Source organism: Rhinoderma darwinii, unplaced genomic scaffold (genome assembly GCF_050947455.1).
Source record: "Rhinoderma darwinii isolate aRhiDar2 unplaced genomic scaffold, aRhiDar2.hap1 Scaffold_874, whole genome shotgun sequence".
Classification (NCBI taxonomy): Eukaryota; Metazoa; Chordata; class Amphibia; order Anura; family Rhinodermatidae; genus Rhinoderma; species Rhinoderma darwinii.
The window spans coordinates 1-14,809 of NW_027464444.1; the positions used below are offsets into that span (position 1 = coordinate 1).

Genomic DNA, 14,809 nt, shown 5'->3' on the forward strand with positions numbered 1-14,809 from the left:
CACTCATGCATTGTCCAACAGGTGTTGAAATAATGGGATTAAAAGGGGAGATCCCTTCAGAAAGACAGAAACAATAGCAAAGACAAAAAACACTTTTGGAATCTGCTTTTAGTCAACACATAAGGAAAGGGTGCACCGGTCCTGGAAATACTGCAATACCAGGTCAATGCGTGGAGTGGACAGAGCAAGCTCTATTTCCATCTCCCTGTTCTAAAAATCCATTTAATATATGGTCCCCAGATAGGGGACGTATCAGATATTAAACTGATAAGAACAGATACTACACTTGATCTTAGCCAAAAGGCCGAGAAGCGATAACCCGAACGGGCCGCGCGTTGCCCGAGCCTGCCCGATACTGCTGTTCAGCCCTTGCAGCGATTCAGCCTACTTCTAGGCAATTCCATGGGGCCCTGCAGGCTCACACACTCACAGCTACACGGGAGGTGAATAAAGGCCGGAGAGGAAGCCAGACAGGATTTGCTTCTTTTGCTTGCACCACAATGCAGTGCTGAAAGAGGAGGAATCTACATAAAAACGCCTTCCTGGCAACGCCCAAATGCCCTGCTGCCATGCAGATAAACACTGGCAGCGGCAGCAAGTGCATGCCCACAGCCACCCCTTGTTCCTTCACACCTTGTATCAGCTGTAATCCAGTCCAGTCCAGTGCTGCCTGCTGAGCAGCACTGACCAACACTGCCTGGGCCCAGGCTTTTATCTCTGAGGCCCCATTATGATGTCAGAAAGCTGGCTCTGGAATCCTGAGGGCTCCACTATGACACGTGCAAAGTTCCGTCTGAACTTTATATAAGACGGTGAGGCTCAGTCAGTCACTCAGTGTTGCCTGAGAGGGCAACACTGCAACAGCCGGCCGCCAGGCTGTCTTTTTTTTGCACAGCTAGTTGCCTCCAGGAGGCCACAAGAGGGAGACAAGGGACTGCAAAATGGAAAATAGGCATCCACCAACTTTACAGACAACTTCTCCTTGCTCCTACAACCTCCATCCTTGCACAGTTTGTTATTCTTCTAGGTAACATAGTAACAAATCCAAATTGCTGCTCTCTTTGTAGGCAAGCAAGGCTTTGTTGCAACTGCAATTCTTACTTCTTCTTGAAATGTAGGGACGACAGTACATTCCATCACATCCATCTAGTGTACACAGGTAGGTCCATTGTGGCGGGCAGGCGAGCGGGCGGGCTGCTTTATTGGCTGTTTGCTGTTCCCCTACTCCACTCCACTATTTGACTGTTGTGCTGCATCAATCAATCAATCAATCAATCAATCAATCAATCAATCAATCAATCAATCAATCAGTGGCTGGCTCAGGTGCAGCTCTTTAACTTACCTAAAAGGGAGGGCGGAGAGAAGACAAGGAAGGTGAATGAGGTGTTCCAATGTGAAATGCCGGAAACACAGAAACACAGACGACACACAACAAGAGGTGGCAATCTATTCATTAATTGCATTTAATCAATGAGCTCATTATCACTCATGCATTGTCCAACAGGTGTTGAAATAATGGGATTAAAAGGGGAGATCCCTTCAGAAAGACAGAAACAATAGCAAAGACAAAAAACACTTTTGGAATCTGCTTTTAGTCAACACATAAGGAAAGGGTGCACCGGTCCTGGAAATACTGCAATACCAGGTCAATGCGTGGAGTGGACAGAGCAAGCTCTATTTCCATCTCCCTGTTCTAAAAATCCATTTAATATATGGTCCCCAGATAGGGGACGTATCAGATATTAAACTGATAAGAACAGATACTACACTTGATCTTAGCCAAAAGGCCGAGAAGCGATAACCCGAACGGGCCGCGCGTTGCCCGAGCCTGCCCGATACTGCTGTTCAGCCCTTGCAGCGATTCAGCCTACTTCTAGGCAATTCCATGGGGCCCTGCAGGCTCACACACTCACAGCTACACGGGAGGTGAATAAAGGCCGGAGAGGAAGCCAGACAGGATTTGCTTCTTTTGCTTGCACCACAATGCAGTGCTGAAAGAGGAGGAATCTACATAAAAACGCCTTCCTGGCAACGCCCAAATGCCCTGCTGCCATGCAGATAAACACTGGCAGCGGCAGCAAGTGCATGCCCACAGCCACCCCTTGTTCCTTCACACCTTGTATCAGCTGTAATCCAGTCCAGTCCAGTGCTGCCTGCTGAGCAGCACTGACCAACACTGCCTGGGCCCAGGCTTTTATCTCTGAGGCCCCATTATGATGTCAGAAAGCTGGCTCTGGAATCCTGAGGGCTCCACTATGACACGTGCAAAGTTCCGTCTGAACTTTATATAAGACGGTGAGGCTCAGTCAGTCACTCAGTGTTGCCTGAGAGGGCAACACTGCAACAGCCGGCCGCCAGGCTGTCTTTTTTTTGCACAGCTAGTTGCCTCCAGGAGGCCACAAGAGGGAGACAAGGGACTGCAAAATGGAAAATAGGCATCCACCAACTTTACAGACAACTTCTCCTTGCTCCTACAACCTCCATCCTTGCACAGTTTGTTATTCTTCTAGGTAACATAGTAACAAATCCAAATTGCTGCTCTCTTTGTAGGCAAGCAAGGCTTTGTTGCAACTGCAATTCTTACTTCTTCTTGAAATGTAGGGACGACAGTACATTCCATCACATCCATCTAGTGTACACAGGTAGGTCCATTGTGGCGGGCAGGCGAGCGGGCGGGCTGCTTTATTGGCTGTTTGCTGTTCCCCTACTCCACTCCACTATTTGACTGTTGTGCTGCATCAATCAATCAATCAATCAATCAATCAATCAATCAATCAATCAATCAATCAGTGGCTGGCTCAGGTGCAGCTCTTTAACTTACCTAAAAGGGAGGGCGGAGAGAAGACAAGGAAGGTGAATGAGGTGTTCCAATGTGAAATGCCGGAAACACAGAAACACAGACGACACACAACAAGAGGTGGCAATCTATTCATTAATTGCATTTAATCAATGAGCTCATTATCACTCATGCATTGTCCAACAGGTGTTGAAATAATGGGATTAAAAGGGGAGATCCCTTCAGAAAGACAGAAACAATAGCAAAGACAAAAAACACTTTTGGAATCTGCTTTTAGTCAACACATAAGGAAAGGGTGCACCGGTCCTGGAAATACTGCAATACCAGGTCAATGCGTGGAGTGGACAGAGCAAGCTCTATTTCCATCTCCCTGTTCTAAAAATCCATTTAATATATGGTCCCCAGATAGGGGACGTATCAGATATTAAACTGATAAGAACAGATACTACACTTGATCTTAGCCAAAAGGCCGAGAAGCGATAACCCGAACGGGCCGCGCGTTGCCCGAGCCTGCCCGATACTGCTGTTCAGCCCTTGCAGCGATTCAGCCTACTTCTAGGCAATTCCATGGGGCCCTGCAGGCTCACACACTCACAGCTACACGGGAGGTGAATAAAGGCCGGAGAGGAAGCCAGACAGGATTTGCTTCTTTTGCTTGCACCACAATGCAGTGCTGAAAGAGGAGGAATCTACATAAAAACGCCTTCCTGGCAACGCCCAAATGCCCTGCTGCCATGCAGATAAACACTGGCAGCGGCAGCAAGTGCATGCCCACAGCCACCCCTTGTTCCTTCACACCTTGTATCAGCTGTAATCCAGTCCAGTCCAGTGCTGCCTGCTGAGCAGCACTGACCAACACTGCCTGGGCCCAGGCTTTTATCTCTGAGGCCCCATTATGATGTCAGAAAGCTGGCTCTGGAATCCTGAGGGCTCCACTATGACACGTGCAAAGTTCCGTCTGAACTTTATATAAGACGGTGAGGCTCAGTCAGTCACTCAGTGTTGCCTGAGAGGGCAACACTGCAACAGCCGGCCGCCAGGCTGTCTTTTTTTTGCACAGCTAGTTGCCTCCAGGAGGCCACAAGAGGGAGACAAGGGACTGCAAAATGGAAAATAGGCATCCACCAACTTTACAGACAACTTCTCCTTGCTCCTACAACCTCCATCCTTGCACAGTTTGTTATTCTTCTAGGTAACATAGTAACAAATCCAAATTGCTGCTCTCTTTGTAGGCAAGCAAGGCTTTGTTGCAACTGCAATTCTTACTTCTTCTTGAAATGTAGGGACGACAGTACATTCCATCACATCCATCTAGTGTACACAGGTAGGTCCATTGTGGCGGGCAGGCGAGCGGGCGGGCTGCTTTATTGGCTGTTTGCTGTTCCCCTACTCCACTCCACTATTTGACTGTTGTGCTGCAATCAATCAATCAATCAATCAATCAATCAATCAATCAATCAATCAATCAATCAGTGGCTGGCTCAGGTGCAGCTCTTTAACTTACCTAAAAGGGAGGGCGGAGAGAAGACAAGGAAGGTGAATGAGGTGTTCCAATGTGAAATGCCGGAAACACAGAAACACAGACGACACACAACAAGAGGTGGCAATCTATTCATTAATTGCATTTAATCAATGAGCTCATTATCACTCATGCATTGTCCAACAGGTGTTGAAATAATGGGATTAAAAGGGGAGATCCCTTCAGAAAGACAGAAACAATAGCAAAGACAAAAAACACTTTTGGAATCTGCTTTTAGTCAACACATAAGGAAAGGGTGCACCGGTCCTGGAAATACTGCAATACCAGGTCAATGCGTGGAGTGGACAGAGCAAGCTCTATTTCCATCTCCCTGTTCTAAAAATCCATTTAATATATGGTCCCCAGATAGGGGACGTATCAGATATTAAACTGATAAGAACAGATACTACACTTGATCTTAGCCAAAAGGCCGAGAAGCGATAACCCGAACGGGCCGCGCGTTGCCCGAGCCTGCCCGATACTGCTGTTCAGCCCTTGCAGCGATTCAGCCTACTTCTAGGCAATTCCATGGGGCCCTGCAGGCTCACACACTCACAGCTACACGGGAGGTGAATAAAGGCCGGAGAGGAAGCCAGACAGGATTTGCTTCTTTTGCTTGCACCACAATGCAGTGCTGAAAGAGGAGGAATCTACATAAAAACGCCTTCCTGGCAACGCCCAAATGCCCTGCTGCCATGCAGATAAACACTGGCAGCGGCAGCAAGTGCATGCCCACAGCCACCCCTTGTTCCTTCACACCTTGTATCAGCTGTAATCCAGTCCAGTCCAGTGCTGCCTGCTGAGCAGCACTGACCAACACTGCCTGGGCCCAGGCTTTTATCTCTGAGGCCCCATTATGATGTCAGAAAGCTGGCTCTGGAATCCTGAGGGCTCCACTATGACACGTGCAAAGTTCCGTCTGAACTTTATATAAGACGGTGAGGCTCAGTCAGTCACTCAGTGTTGCCTGAGAGGGCAACACTGCAACAGCCGGCCGCCAGGCTGTCTTTTTTTTGCACAGCTAGTTGCCTCCAGGAGGCCACAAGAGGGAGACAAGGGACTGCAAAATGGAAAATAGGCATCCACCAACTTTACAGACAACTTCTCCTTGCTCCTACAACCTCCATCCTTGCACAGTTTGTTATTCTTCTAGGTAACATAGTAACAAATCCAAATTGCTGCTCTCTTTGTAGGCAAGCAAGGCTTTGTTGCAACTGCAATTCTTACTTCTTCTTGAAATGTAGGGACGACAGTACATTCCATCACATCCATCTAGTGTACACAGGTAGGTCCATTGTGGCGGGCAGGCGAGCGGGCGGGCTGCTTTATTGGCTGTTTGCTGTTCCCCTACTCCACTCCACTATTTGACTGTTGTGCTGCATCAATCAATCAATCAATCAATCAATCAATCAATCAATCAATCAATCAATCAGTGGCTGGCTCAGGTGCAGCTCTTTAACTTACCTAAAAGGGAGGGCGGAGAGAAGACAAGGAAGGTGAATGAGGTGTTCCAATGTGAAATGCCGGAAACACAGAAACACAGACGACACACAACAAGAGGTGGCAATCTATTCATTAATTGCATTTAATCAATGAGCTCATTATCACTCATGCATTGTCCAACAGGTGTTGAAATAATGGGATTAAAAGGTGATCCCTTCAGAAAGACAGAAACAATAGCAAAGACAAAAACACTTTTGGAATCTGCTTTTAGTCAACACATAAGGAAAGGGTGCACCGGTCCTGGAAATACTGCAATACCAGGTCAATGCGTGGAGTGGACAGAGCAAGCTCTATTTCCATCTCCCTGTTCTAAAATCCATTTAATATATGGTCCCCAGATAGGGGACGTATCAGATATTAAACTGATAAGAACAGATACCTACACTTGATCTTAGCCAAAAGGCCGAGAAGCGATAACCCGAACGGGCCGCGCGTTGCCCGAGCCTGCCCGATACTGCTGTTCAGCCCTTGCAGCGATTCAGCCTACTTCTAGGCAATTCCATGGGGCCCTGCCAGGCTCACACACTCACAGCTACACGGGAGGTGAATAAAGGCCGGAGAGGAAGCCAGACAGGATTTGCTTCTTTTGCTTGCACCACAATGCAGTGCTGAAAGAGGAGGAATCTACATAAAAACGCCTTCCTGGCAACGCCCAAATGCCCTGCTGCCATGCAGATAAACACTGGCAGCGGCAGCAAGTGCATGCCCACAGCCACCCCTTGTTCCCTTCACACCTTGTATCAGCTGTAATCCAGTCCAGTCCAGTGCTGCCTGCTGAGCAGCACTGACCAACACTGCCTTGGGCCCAGGCTTTTATCTCTGGGCCCCATTATGATGTCAGAAAGCTGGCTCTGGAATCCTGAGGGCTCCACTATGACACGTGCAAAGTTCCGTCTGAACTTTATATAAGACGGTGAGGCTCAGTCCAGTCACTCAGTGTTGCCTGAGAGGGCAACACTGCAACAGCCGGCCGCCAGGCTGTCTTTTTTTTGCACAGCTAGTTGCCTCCAGGAGGCCACAAGAGGGAGACAAGGGACTGCAAAATGGAAAATAGGCATCCACCAACTTTACAGACAACTTCTCCTTGCTCCTACAACCTCCATCCTTGCACAGTTTGTTATTCTTCTAGGTAACATAGTAACAAATCCAAATTGCTGCTCTCTTTGTAGGCAAGCAAGGCTTTGTTGCAACTGCAATTCTTACTTCTTCTTGAAATGTAGGGACGACAGTACATTCCATCACATCCATCTAGTGTACACAGGTAGGTCCATTGTGGCGGGCAGGCGAGCGGGCGGGCTGCTTTATTGGCTGTTTGCTGTTCCCCTACTCCACTCCACTATTTGACTGTTGTGCTGCATCAATCAATCAATCAATCAATCAATCAATCAATCAATCCATCAATCAATCAATCAGTGGCTGGCTCAGGTGCAGCTCTTTAACTTACCTAAAAGGGAGGGCGGAGAGAAGACAAGGAAGGTGAATGAGGTGTTCCAATGTGAAATGCCGGAAAACACAGAAACACAGACGACACACAACAAGAGGTGGCAATCTATTCATTAATTGCATTTAATCAATGAGCCTCATTATCACTCATGCATTGTCCAACAGGTGTTGAAATAATGGGATTAAAAGGGGAGATCCCTTCAGAAAGACAGAAACAATAGCAAAGACAAAAAACACTTTTGGAATCTGCTTTTTAGTCAACACATAAGGAAAGGGTGCACCGGTCCTGGAAATACTGCAATACCAGGTCAATGCGTGGAGTGGACAGAGCAAGCTCTATTCCATCTCCCTGTTCTAAAAATCCATTTAATATATGGTCCCCAGATAGGGGACGTATCAGATATTAAACTGATAAGAACAGATACTACACTTGATCTTAGCCAAAAGGCGAGAGAGAAGCGATAACCCGAACGGGCCGCGCGTTGCCCGAGCCTGCCCGATACTGCTGTTCAGCCCTTGCAGCGATTCAGCCTACTTCTAGGCAATTCCATGGGGCCCTGCAGGCTCACACACTCACAGCTACACGGGAGGTGAATAAAGGCCGGAGAGGAAGCCAGACAGGATTTGCTTCTTTTGCTGGCACCACAAAGCAGTGCCTGAAAGAGGAGGAATCTACATAAAAACGCCTTCCTGGCAACGCCCAAATGCCCTGCTGCCATGCAGATAAACACTGGCAGCGGCAGCAAGTGCATGCCCACAGCCACCCCTTGTTCCTTCACACCTTGTATCAGCTGTAATCCAGTCCAGTCCAGTGCTGCCTGCTGAGCAGCACTGACCAACACTGCCTGGGCCCAGGCTTTTATCTCTGAGGCCCCATTATGATGTCAGAAAGCTGGCTCTGGAATCCTGAGGGCTCCACTATGACACATGCAAAGTTCCGTCTGAACTTTATATAAGACGGTGAGGCTCAGTCAGTCACTCAGTGTTGCTGAGAGGGCAACACTGCAACAGCCGGCCGCCAGGCTGTCTTTTTTTTGCACAGCTAGTTGCCTCCAGGAGGCCACAAGAGGGAGACAAGGGACTGCAAAATGGAAAATAGGCATCACCAACTTTACAGACAACTTCTCCTTGCTCCTACAACTCCATCCTTGCACAGTTTGTTATTCTTCTAGGTAACATAGTAACAAATCCAAATTGCTGCTCTCTTGTAGGCAAGCAAGGCTTTGTTGCAACTGCAATTCTTACTTCTTCTTGAAATGTAGGGACGACAGTACATTCCATCACATCCATCTAGTGTACACAGGTAGGTCCATTGTGGCGGGCAGGCGAGCGGGCGGGCTGCTTTATTGGCTGTTTGCTGTTCCCCTACTCCACTCCACTATTTGACTGTTGTGCTGCATCAATCAATCAATCAATCAATCAATCAATCAATCAATCAATCAATCAGTGGCTGGCTCAGGTGCAGCTCTTTAACTTACCTAAAAGGGAGGGCGGAGAGAAGACAAGGAAGGTGAATGAGGTGTTCCAATGTGAAATGCCGGAAACACAGAAACACAGACGACACACAACAAGAGGTGGCAATCTATTCATTAATTGCATTTAATCAATGAGCTCATTATCACTCATGCATTGTCCAACAGGTGTTGAAATAATGGGATTAAAAGGGGAGATCCCTTCAGAAAGACAGAAACAATAGCAAAGACAAAAAACACTTTTGGAATCTGCTTTTAGTCAACACATAAGGAAAGGGTGCACCGGTCCTGGAAATACTGCAATACCAGGTCAATGCGTGGAGTGGACAGAGCAAGCTCTATTTCCATCTCCCTGTTCTAAAAATCCATTTAATATATGGTCCCCAGATAGGGGACGTATCAGATATTAAACTGATAAGAACAGATACTACACTTGATCTTAGCCAAAAGGCCGAGAAGCGATAACCCGAACGGGCCGCGCGTTGCCCGAGCCTGCCCGATACTGCTGTTCAGCCCTTGCAGCGATTCAGCCTACTTCTAGGCAATTCCATGGGGCCCTGCAGGCTCACACACTCACAGCTACACGGGAGGTGAATAAAGGCCGGAGAGGAAGCCAGACAGGATTTGCTTCTTTTGCTTGCACCACAATGCAGTGCTGAAAGAGGAGGAATCTACATAAAAACGCCTTCCTGGCAACGCCCAAATGCCCTGCTGCCATGCAGATAAACACTGGCAGCGGCAGCAAGTGCATGCCCACAGCCACCCCTTGTTCCTTCACACCTTGTATCAGCTGTAATCCAGTCCAGTCCAGTGCTGCCTGCTGAGCAGCACTGACCAACACTGCCTGGGCCCAGGCTTTTATCTCTGAGGCCCCATTATGATGTCAGAAAGCTGGCTCTGGAATCCTGAGGGCTCCACTATGACACGTGCAAAGTTCCGTCTGAACTTTATATAAGACGGTGAGGCTCAGTCAGTCACTCAGTGTTGCCTGAGAGGGCAACACTGCAACAGCCGGCCGCCAGGCTGTCTTTTTTTTGCACAGCTAGTTGCCTCCAGGAGGCCACAAGAGGGAGACAAGGGACTGCAAAATGGAAAATAGGCATCCACCAACTTTACAGACAACTTCTCCTTGCTCCTACAACCTCCATCCTTGCACAGTTTGTTATTCTTCTAGGTAACATAGTAACAAATCCAAATTGCTGCTCTCTTTGTAGGCAAGCAAGGCTTTGTTGCAACTGCAATTCTTACTTCTTCTTGAAATGTAGGGACGACAGTACATTCCATCACATCCATCTAGTGTACACAGGTAGGTCCATTGTGGCGGGCAGGCGAGCGGGCGGCTGCTTTATTGGCTGTTTGCTGTTCCCCTACTCCACTCCACTATTTGACTGTAGTGCTGCATCAATCAATCAATCAATCAATCATCAATCAATCAATCAATCAGTGGCTGGCTCAGGTGCAGCCTTTAACTTACCTAAAAGGGAGGGCGGAGAGAAGACAAGGAAGGTGAATGAGGTGTTCCAATGTGGAAATGCCGGAAACACAGAAACACAGACGACACACAACAAGAGGTGGCAATCTATTCATTAATTGCATTTAATCAATGAGCTCATTATCACTCATGCATTGTCCAACAGGTGTTGAAATAATGGGATTAAAAGGGGAGATCCCTTCAGAAAGACAGAAACAATAGCAAAGACAAAAAACACTTTTGGAATCTGCTTTTAGTCAACACATAAGGAAAGGGTGCACCGGTCCTGGAAATACTGCAATACCAGGTCAATGCGTGGAGTGGACAGAGCAAGCTCTATTTCCATCTCCCTGTTCTAAAAATCCATTTAATATATGGTCCCCAGATAGGGGACGTATCAGATATTAAACTGATAAGAACAGATACTACACTTGATCTTAGCCAAAAGGCCGAGAAGCGATAACCCGAACGGGCCGCGCGTTGCCCGAGCCTGCCCGATACTGCTGTTCAGCCCTTGCAGCGATTCAGCCTACTTCTAGGCAATTCCATGGGGCCCTGCAGGCTCACACACTCACAGCTACACGGGAGGTGAATAAAGGCCGGAGAGGAAGCCAGACAGGATTTGCTTCTTTTGCTTGCACCACAATGCAGTGCTGAAAGAGGAGGAATCTACATAAAAACGCCTTCCTGGCAACGCCCAAATGCCCTGCTGCCATGCAGATAAACACTGGCAGCGGCAGCAAGTGCATGCCCACAGCCACCCCTTGTTCCTTCACACCTTGTATCAGCTGTAATCCAGTCCAGTCCAGTGCTGCCTGCTGAGCAGCACTGACCAACACTGCCTGGGCCCAGGCTTTTATCTCTGAGGCCCCATTATGATGTCAGAAAGCTGGCTCTGGAATCCTGAGGGCTCCACTATGACACGTGCAAAGTTCCGTCTGAACTTTATATAAGACGGTGAGGCTCAGTCAGTCACTCAGTGTTGCCTGAGAGGGCAACACTGCAACAGCCGGCCGCCAGGCTGTCTTTTTTTTGCACAGCTAGTTGCCTCCAGGAGGCCACAAGAGGGAGACAAGGGACTGCAAAATGGAAAATAGGCATCCACCAACTTTACAGACAACTTCTCCTTGCTCCTACAACCTCCATCCTTGCACAGTTTGTTATTCTTCTAGGTAACATAGTAACAAATCCAAATTGCTGCTCTCTTTGTAGGCAAGCAAGGCTTTGTTGCAACTGCAATTCTTACTTCTTCTTGAAATGTAGGGACGACAGTACATTCCATCACATCCATCTAGTGTACACAGGTAGGTCCATTGTGGCGGGCAGGCGAGCGGGCGGGCTGCTTTATTGGCTGTTTGCTGTTCCCCTACTCCACTCCACTATTTGACTGTTGTGCTGCATCAATCAATCAATCAATCAATCAATCAATCAATCAATCAATCAATCAATCAATCAATCAGTGGCTGGCTCAGGTGCAGCTCTTTAACTTACCTAAAAGGGAGGGCGGAGAGAAGACAAGGAAGGTGAATGAGGTGTTCCAATGTGAAATGCCGGAAACACAGAAACACAGACGACACACAACAAGAGGTGGCAATCTATTCATTAATTGCATTTAATCAATGAGCTCATTATCACTCATGCATTGTCCAACAGGTGTTGAAATAATGGGATTAAAAGGGGAGATCCCTTCAGAAAGACAGAAACAATAGCAAAGACAAAAAACACTTTTGGAATCTGCTTTTAGTCAACACATAAGGAAAGGGTGCACCGGTCCTGGAAATACTGCAATACCAGGTCAATGCGTGGAGTGGACAGAGCAAGCTCTATTTCCATCTCCCTGTTCTAAAAATCCATTTAATATATGGTCCCCAGATAGGGGACGTATCAGATATTAAACTGATAAGAACAGATACTACACTTGATCTTAGCCAAAAGGCCGAGAAGCGATAACCCGAACGGGCCGCGCGTTGCCCGAGCCTGCCCGATACTGCTGTTCAGCCCTTGCAGCGATTCAGCCTACTTCTAGGCAATTCCATGGGGCCCTGCAGGCTCACACACTCACAGCTACACGGGAGGTGAATAAAGGCCGGAGAGGAAGCCAGACAGGATTTGCTTCTTTTGCTTGCACCACAATGCAGTGCTGAAAGAGGAGGAATCTACATAAAAACGCCTTCCTGGCAACGCCCAAATGCCCTGCTGCCATGCAGATAAACACTGGCAGCGGCAGCAAGTGCATGCCCACAGCCACCCCTTGTTCCTTCACACCTTGTATCAGCTGTAATCCAGTCCAGTCCAGTGCTGCCTGCTGAGCAGCACTGACCAACACTGCCTGGGCCCAGGCTTTTATCTCTGAGGCCCCATTATGATGTCAGAAAGCTGGCTCTGGAATCCTGAGGGCTCCACTATGACACGTGCAAAGTTCCGTCTGAACTTTATATAAGACGGTGAGGCTCAGTCAGTCACTCAGTGTTGCCTGAGAGGGCAACACTGCAACAGCCGGCCGCCAGGCTGTCTTTTTTTTGCACAGCTAGTTGCCTCCAGGAGGCCACAAGAGGGAGACAAGGGACTGCAAAATGGAAAATAGGCATCCACCAACTTTACAGACAACTTCTCCTTGCTCCTACAACCTCCATCCTTGCACAGTTTGTTATTCTTCTAGGTAACATAGTAACAAATCCAAATTGCTGCTCTCTTTGTAGGCAAGCAAGGCTTTGTTGCAACTGCAATTCTTACTTCTTCTTGAAATGTAGGGACGACAGTACATTCCATCACATCCATCTAGTGTACACAGGTAGGTCCATTGTGGCGGGCAGGCGAGCGGGCGGGCTGCTTTATTGGCTGTTTGCTGTTCCCCTACTCCACTCCACTATTTGACTGTTGTGCTGCATCAATCAATCAATCAATCAATCAATCAATCAATCAATCAATCAATCAATCAGTGGCTGGCTCAGGTGCAGCTCTTTAACTTACCTAAAAGGGAGGGCGGAGAGAAGACAAGGAAGGTGAATGAGGTGTTCCAATGTGAAATGCCGGAAACACAGAAACACAGACGACACACAACAAGAGGTGGCAATCTATTCATTAATTGCATTTAATCAATGAGCTCATTATCACTCATGCATTGTCCAACAGGTGTTGAAATAATGGGATTAAAAGGGGAGATCCCTTCAGAAAGACAGAAACAATAGCAAAGACAAAAAACACTTTTGGAATCTGCTTTTAGTCAACACATAAGGAAAGGGTGCACCGGTCCTGGAAATACTGCAATACCAGGTCAATGCGTGGAGTGGACAGAGCAAGCTCTATTTCCATCTCCCTGTTCTAAAAATCCATTTAATATATGGTCCCCAGATAGGGGACGTATCAGATATTAAACTGATAAGAACAGATACTACACTTGATCTTAGCCAAAAGGCCGAGAAGCGATAACCCGAACGGGCCGCGCGTTGCCCGAGCCTGCCCGATACTGCTGTTCAGCCCTTGCAGCGATTCAGCCTACTTCTAGGCAATTCCATGGGGCCCTGCAGGCTCACACACTCACAGCTACACGGGAGGTGAATAAAGGCCGGAGAGGAAGCCAGACAGGATTTGCTTCTTTTGCTTGCACCACAATGCAGTGCTGAAAGAGGAGGAATCTACATAAAAACGCCTTCCTGGCAACGCCCAAATGCCCTGCTGCCATGCAGATAAACACTGGCAGCGGCAGCAAGTGCATGCCCACAGCCACCCCTTGTTCCTTCACACCTTGTATCAGCTGTAATCCAGTCCAGTCCAGTGCTGCCTGCTGAGCAGCACTGACCAACACTGCCTGGGCCCAGGCTTTTATCTCTGAGGCCCCATTATGATGTCAGAAAGCTGGCTCTGGAATCCTGAGGGCTCCACTATGACACGTGCAAAGTTCCGTCTGAACTTTATATAAGACGGTGAGGCTCAGTCAGTCACTCAGTGTTGCCTGAGAGGGCAACACTGCAACAGCCGGCCGCCAGGCTGTCTTTTTTTTGCACAGCTAGTTGCCTCCAGGAGGCCACAAGAGGGAGACAAGGGACTGCAAAATGGAAAATAGGCATCCACCAACTTTACAGACAACTTCTCCTTGCTCCTACAACCTCCATCCTTGCACAGTTTGTTATTCTTCTAGGTAACATAGTAACAAATCCAAATTGCTGCTCTCTTTGTAGGCAAGCAAGGCTTTGTTGCAACTGCAATTCTTACTTCTTCTTGAAATGTAGGGACGACAGTACATTCCATCACATCCATCTAGTGTACACAGGTAGGTCCATTGTGGCGGGCAGGCGAGCGGGCGGGCTGCTTTATTGGCTGTTTGCTGTTCCCCTACTCCACTCCACTATTTGACTGTTGTGCTGCATCAATCAATCAATCAATCAATCAATCAATCAATCAATCAATCAATCAGTGGCTGGCTCAGGTGCAGCTCTTTAACTTACCTAAAAGGGAGGGCGGAGAGAAGACAAGGAAGGTGAATGAGGTGTTCCAATGTGAAATGCCGGAAACACAGAAACACAGACGACACACAACAAGAGGTGGCAATCTATTCATTAATTGCATTTAATCAATGAGCTCATTATCACTCATGCATTGTCCAA

At 47.8% G+C, this 14,809-nt stretch overlaps 10 non-coding genes across 10 annotated transcripts; all 10 read right to left on the minus strand.

Annotated features, from left to right (window-relative positions):
- Positions 1–125: 125 nt before the first annotated feature.
- On the minus strand, positions 126–316 carry LOC142731820 (U2 spliceosomal RNA). The gene has a single exon (XR_012879207.1). It is a non-coding gene; the product is annotated as a U2 spliceosomal RNA (small nuclear RNA).
- Positions 317–1,608: 1,292 nt separating this feature from the next.
- Positions 1,609–1,799, minus strand: LOC142731832 (U2 spliceosomal RNA). Its single transcript, XR_012879218.1, has one exon. It is a non-coding gene; the product is annotated as a U2 spliceosomal RNA (small nuclear RNA).
- A 1,288-nt stretch (positions 1,800–3,087) lies between these two features.
- LOC142731844 (U2 spliceosomal RNA) lies at positions 3,088–3,278 on the minus strand. The gene has a single exon (XR_012879229.1). It is a non-coding gene; the product is annotated as a U2 spliceosomal RNA (small nuclear RNA).
- Positions 3,279–4,567: 1,289 nt separating this feature from the next.
- On the minus strand, positions 4,568–4,758 carry LOC142731856 (U2 spliceosomal RNA). Its single transcript, XR_012879240.1, has one exon. It is a non-coding gene; the product is annotated as a U2 spliceosomal RNA (small nuclear RNA).
- Positions 4,759–6,043: 1,285 nt separating this feature from the next.
- LOC142731807 (U2 spliceosomal RNA) lies at positions 6,044–6,234 on the minus strand. The gene has a single exon (XR_012879197.1). It is a non-coding gene; the product is annotated as a U2 spliceosomal RNA (small nuclear RNA).
- A 1,298-nt stretch (positions 6,235–7,532) lies between these two features.
- Positions 7,533–7,725, minus strand: LOC142731809 (U2 spliceosomal RNA). Its single transcript, XR_012879198.1, has one exon. It is a non-coding gene; the product is annotated as a U2 spliceosomal RNA (small nuclear RNA).
- Positions 7,726–9,006: 1,281 nt separating this feature from the next.
- LOC142731791 (U2 spliceosomal RNA) lies at positions 9,007–9,197 on the minus strand. The gene has a single exon (XR_012879183.1). It is a non-coding gene; the product is annotated as a U2 spliceosomal RNA (small nuclear RNA).
- Positions 9,198–10,475: 1,278 nt separating this feature from the next.
- Positions 10,476–10,666, minus strand: LOC142731803 (U2 spliceosomal RNA). Its single transcript, XR_012879194.1, has one exon. It is a non-coding gene; the product is annotated as a U2 spliceosomal RNA (small nuclear RNA).
- A 1,296-nt stretch (positions 10,667–11,962) lies between these two features.
- Positions 11,963–12,153, minus strand: LOC142731811 (U2 spliceosomal RNA). The gene has a single exon (XR_012879199.1). It is a non-coding gene; the product is annotated as a U2 spliceosomal RNA (small nuclear RNA).
- A 1,288-nt stretch (positions 12,154–13,441) lies between these two features.
- LOC142731812 (U2 spliceosomal RNA) lies at positions 13,442–13,632 on the minus strand. The gene has a single exon (XR_012879200.1). It is a non-coding gene; the product is annotated as a U2 spliceosomal RNA (small nuclear RNA).
- Between the last annotated feature and the right edge of the window lie 1,177 nt (positions 13,633–14,809).